The following is a 6,078-nucleotide window of genomic DNA, read 5'->3' on the forward strand; positions in this document are numbered from 1 at the left end:
TGGTATATTCACACAAAGTGCTACTATGCAATAATAAAGAACAATGCTGCTGTTGTTGTTGTTATGTGCTGCCAAGTCACCTGCAACTCATAGCAACCCTATGTATAACAGCCCTAAACCCTGCTCTATCCTGTGCCAATCTCACTGTCTCTGACACACCCACCCCTTTACTCCAGTCACTGAATCAATTCATCTCATCGATGATCTTCCTCTCCTGAGCTGTCCCTCCACCCTCCCAAGCATGACGTCCCTCTCTAAGGACTGGTCCCTTCTTACAACATGTACAAAGTATGTCAGATAAAGCTTCAGAATTCTTGCCTCCAAGGAGCAGCCTGATTTAACCCTCTCCAGGATGAACCTGTTCATTTTTTTAGCAGTCCAGGGTCGCTATGAGTCGCAAGCGACTCGACAGCACATAACAACAACATGGTATATTCAATATTCTTCTCCAGAACCACAGCTCAAAGGCATCAATTCTCCTTCTATTATCTCTAGTCATTGTCCAGCTCTCTGGCTCATAGCAAGTGATTGCAAAGTCCATGGCCTGTATCAGGCACACCTTAGTCTCAAGAGTGATACTATTGCTCTTCAGTACTTTGGAGAGGTCCAAAACAATAGACTTTTCCATCACAATACGTCTTTTAATTTCCTGGCTGCTGGTGCCAAGAGTGTTGATTGTGGATCCAAGCAAACTAAAGCTGTTAACAATCTCAATCTCTTCATCTATCATGATGCTGCAAATCATTAAAATTGCATAACATGGATGTATCTAAAAGATAATATACTAAGTGAAGTCAGTCACAAAAAGACAAGTATTCTATGAGCTCACTTTTACAAAGCTGAATAACAGTTCACACACAGAAAGAAACTTCCTGGATAGTTACGAGTATTGGAAGGGGATGAATACGGAAGCAAAATATCAGAAAATATGTATCGTTGTTGTAGCTGCTATCAAGCCCACTCTGACTCGTAGGGACTCCATCCTCCTCTTCTCTGATATACTTGAGCCCATTGTTATAGTCACTGTTGTAATCCATCTCTTTGAGAATCTTCCTCTCTTTTGCTGACCCTCCCTCTTGCCAACTATGTTGTCTTTTTCCATCCTGGGACATGCCATCCTGGAACATGTTCAAAGTTTGTGAAATGAAGTTTCACCATCCTTGCCTCTAGCAGTCCAAGGAACATTTGGTATACTCTTCCTCTTGAGTCAAAGACACTGATTCCTCTTTTGTCATTCTTATTCCTTGAAAAGGACTAAGTGAAGTGTTGGCCCTGGCTGCATCAACGTTACAGAGCTTCTTTACAGCTTGTTTGATTTCGTGCTTGTTGATCATGCCACAGTGAACACAAATGTGTTGTGATCTATCTTTTTGATGGCTGACTTGATGACATAGTGGTCAAGCTTATTTCCCTTGGGGATGCTCTTCTGGGGATATCTGCGCCTTCGGAGTCTCAATGTCTTAGCCATCCAGAAGATGGGTGACGTGAGGATCTTTTGTTTGTGACTGTGGATGCCCTTCGGGATTGGCTTCTTGGCTTTTCACATCCTTGCTTTGGCTTGAGTTTTGGGAAGGGCAGGGGCTTCCTTCTCTGCTTTTGGCACTGTCTTTCTAGAAAGCGCAAGTGATAGTTTTACATTCATATGTATTTCCTGTAAATGTATTCACATATATAGCAGGGCGAACATGGGGTAAACCTACATAAATTTTTAAAAAAAAATATCTTTAGAGAAGGGAGCTCTGGTGGCCTACTGGTAATAATCTGGGCTGTAATCCCGAAGGCATGCAATTCGAATCTGTCAGCTGTTCTGTGGGAAAAGGATAGGCAATCCCCTCCCATGTGATTAACTGCCTCCCCAAAACCCGTTGGAGGGTCAGCTCTGAATGAGTTCTGACTCAACAGTACACAACAATAACATCCTTAGAAAAGTAGTCCACTGTGCTTATTTACATTAATAACTTTATCAGTATTACCTGTTGTTGTTGTTGTTATGTGCCGTCGAGTCGCCTGCGACTCATAGCGACCCTATGTACAACAGCCCTAAACTCCGCTCTGTCAGTATTACCTACAGAGAACGAATTCTAGAGTGCAGATAGCATGTTGGAAGTAATTTGTCCATAGCAACTGTAAGGAATAGCTTTTTAATGTATATGTATATACTATGTTCATCTTTACTTTTTGGCAGAAAGTCCAATAACTAACATCTACAAAAAACTATAATTTTATTTCTGTTTGGGAAAACTTTGAGTGATGAGAATAAGCCAAGTACAAAAGAAATGGCTAGCTTTGATTGACCCAGTGAGCACCAATGGACAAAGCAGTTAGGTGAGATTTGGACTGCTTCAGTCCCTGATGTTTAGCTTATCAAACTAATAGCTTGGTACTTCTTCTAGTATAGTACTGTCCCAATAATGAAGGAAATTAAGACAAGTCAAGATAGAGATGGGAAACAACATGCCTCTGGAAATTCTGTGAACTTTGATAAATGCCAACAGTTATATACAGGCTTCAGGCCTTTTGTTCATAGGGTCGCTATGAGTCGTGCTTGACTTGAAGGTAGTCAACAACAACAATAACATGATTAGTTTAGTCTGATGTCCCTGTGTCTGCTCTAAAATTCCATTTTTAGTCAAAGGTGGAATGAGTTGTTGGACTGTCTTTCTGGCACTCCTCCTTTGTTTCAGCTTTGCAGAACGTCACATCTTGAAGGCATCTGGCTGCCTTGGAGGAAGAGTATGTCAGAGTCTGGGGCTTTTTGAGGTCATCTCCTTCACCGCCTGCTGGGCTAACCAGTACTTGTATCGTTTGGTCTTGGGCTTCTTAAGGTTCATTCCAGAAATAGGTACTCTAACAGTATCTGGCTCATTTACCATCAACTCACACCAGTACTCGCCCCTCTGGGTGACAGACTTTTCTGGTAACTTTATTGCACAAGGAGCTACTATAACACCAGGGTTCTGGAAGAAGTGGTGAGCAACTGTGTCAGAGTTTTCTCCTATTTTACATTGTTTTCCATCCTCACTTCTGGGTGACAGCATGCCAAGAATTTTACTGTCCTCTCACTTGCTTTGGTCTGGATCTTCTTTCATTTTCTTTCTTGTTTCAGCAAGCTTTTTGTTTTCACAAGATTTATATATAGTTAGTCCTTGAGGAAAGAGTCGATTCCAGTCCACTGGTTTCTTTATTGAGACCAGGTAACCCGTGACTCCAAGTTCTTCCATGCACTGTGTAAGGATGAGCTCCGTGTTTTCTTGGGACAGTTGTTTTGTATCTTCCACCAACTTGTGTCTGTGGTGCAGGTACGGCTTCTTGCCCTTCCAGGAAGGGCACCTTCCACAAGCACTCCAGCCCCGACTGTGAGAGAGTGTAAAGTACCTGCCTCGCATCTCAGGGGAGCAGACTGCAGACTCCTGCTGGCAGCTACTGCTCACCCAAAGCTACCTGCCTACCCAAAGCAGAGCTCCTCCCATGGTCACAACTCCAAGAACAGTCCTGTTCCTGGGCCCTGAGTGAGCCCTCAGCATAAATAAACTGCTTAATTGTAGCTGAACATCCTGAAGGAATGTTTGTTGGTCCTGGAACCTAAGATCTTAAGTAACATCAAGGTTTATTTGCATAACATAGTCTACAAAGATAATATTCTACCTCCTACTTTTGTGAGTAGTAGCTAAAGTCTTAAAAACATGTGAGAAATGGAACTCTGGTAGTGAAGGTGTGCTGCTAACCAAAAGCTGTGAGCAACCGTCTAAGAGGCAACTACTAGTCTCTCTATGTGTAGAACAAAGAGAAGGGACAAAAAGCAAAGATTTATGGAAACAATTACTCCAAACGGCTAATGAGACCAGAAGGACCAGATGATGCTCAACTACCAGTGCTGACCACTCTGAAAAGGATAACAACAGGAAGTCCAGCACAGTACGGAACAATATGGAACAAAACTAAAAAAACATAAACATGACTGTGCTTTCTGGCCCTATAGAAACCAATAAAGCCCCAATACTATGGTGCTTGTTGTTGTTAGGTTCCATAGAGTCTAGTGTGACTCACAGCAACTCTACGAACAAAAGATCTGAACTTGATGCTATCCTGTGTCATCTTCACACTTTGTGAAGCACTTGAACGCATTGTGGCAGTCACTATGTCAATCCATCTGGTGGAGGGACTTCCTCTCCTTTGCTGATCTTCTGCCTTCTAAGCATCATGTGTCTCTCCAAGGAATAGCCCCTCCTAGCAACATGCCTGAAGTATGTGAGGCAGGGGCTCATCATCTTTGCCTTCAAAGATCACTCCGGCTGTACCCCTCCTAGACATATCCTTTTGGCAGTTCTTGGGATGTTCAGTGCTCTTCTCCAACACAACAACTCAAAGGTATCAATTCTTCTGTCATCCTTATTTATTATCCAGCTCTTAGATGCATAGCAAGTGATTGGAAAAACCATGGCCTGAATCAGATGCATCTTAGTCATCAAACTTATATCATTGCTCCTCAATAATTTGGAGAAGTCGCAGTGTAATACGTCTCCTGATTTCCTGACTGCTGGTATCAAAGGTGTTAATTGTGGATTCAAGTAAGATGAAGTTGTTGACAGTTTCATTCTCTCCATCAATTATGATGTTGCCTATTGGTTCTCTTAAACCTGGAACAAAACTCATCAATATGGCTTAATTTTCAGTAAAAAATATATACAGTGCCATCCTCATCATCTCTGATATACTCAAGCCCATATAAATCCATCTCATTGAAGGTATTTCTCCCCTTCACTGACCTCCTACATTTGCCAGCATGATGTGTTGTCTCTCCAAGGACTCTGTCTTCCTGGAAATGTGCTCAAAATTAGTGGCACAAAGTTACACCATCCATGTTTCTAAGGAGCACTCTGATTGCACCTTCTTCAACACAGATTTATTTGTTCTTTTAGCAGGCCATTGGAATATTCAATGTTCACCAACATGACAATTCAAAGGCATCAATTCTGTCAACTCACCCCCTATTATCCTTATTCCTACTTCTGTCATATTTTAAATAAACATTTTAAAGAGTATTTGCCAATGACAAAGCTTTGTTGGGAAAGCAAAGGTGAACAAAACTATTTCTCTATCACCAGTGGAATAAACACTTAGTGCCTTACCCTTTGTTTTGTCTTCTCAAGCTGCCTTTCGAAATCTTTTGTTCATTTCCTAGACACAAAAACCACTTCCTGATATGGTCACTGGTTGTCTCCCTAGTTCCTTTCCCATTGCATACCACTTCTTTCTTTCTGAAATGACCCCTTGTCCTCAACTACCTAGAAACACCTCCTCATTAAATGTTGCTTCCTTCTTTTCTCTTCCTCCTAACCTTTGCCAGAAACTTCCTCAGATAAAACTGAATGCTTCTCTCTTAGTCTACCAAAGTGTTGGGTGCACATGTCTCTGTAGTAGTTCTGAAGCAGCCATCATTTGACAGGGAAAGTGTAGTGTCCACCAATCACCTTTCTCATCGACTTCCATCTAGTCATACACCCTCTTTCCTTGGAGAAGATTCTTTGCCTTCTATGCTCTATGCCAGGTTATGCTAATGATAGATAGGGTTCAGAAGATGGGCTTATGATACTGGCTCATACTCCATCGCTGTCATGTGCTTTCAAGTTAATTACAACTCATAGCAATCCTATGAACAATAGATTGAGAACTTGGGTCACTCTCATGATCTTTGTCATGTTCAATCCCATTGTTAACAGTGACTATGTCACTGAGAGTGTTCCTCTTTCACTAACCCTCTACCTTTGTCAGCAGGCCATTTATTATAATTGATCCAAGTATAATACTTAATCCAAGCAAGTCTAAACAGTCTTTGACCCAATAACTTCCTATTTTGAACTATTTTGAGTTGAGTTTCTAAGCAAACCTGTACATAAAGTTTCTATCTTTAGGGTGCCCTTATGGTATGTTTTGAGTCTATTCCACTTGAATTTAAAGGTCATATCAAGAATAAATTTGAAGTACTGAACACTAATGATTGAAAAACATATGAGTTAAAGGATGACATCTGTGCAGAAAGCAAAGGCTTATTACAAAGACAGAGTTGTTGTTGTTGTT

General features: G+C 41.4%; 1 pseudogene; it reads right to left on the reverse strand.

Moving 5' to 3' along the window:
• Positions 1–2,738: 2,738 nt before the first annotated feature.
• On the reverse strand, positions 2,739–3,386 carry LOC102868648 (annotated as a pseudogene).
• Positions 3,387–6,078: the final 2,692 nt, after the last annotated feature.

Source organism: Elephantulus edwardii, unplaced genomic scaffold, assembly GCF_000299155.1.
Source record: "Elephantulus edwardii isolate Elephantulus edwardi_28Jun2011 unplaced genomic scaffold, EleEdw1.0 scaffold00354, whole genome shotgun sequence".
NCBI lineage: Eukaryota > Metazoa > Chordata > Mammalia > Macroscelidea > Macroscelididae > Elephantulus > Elephantulus edwardii.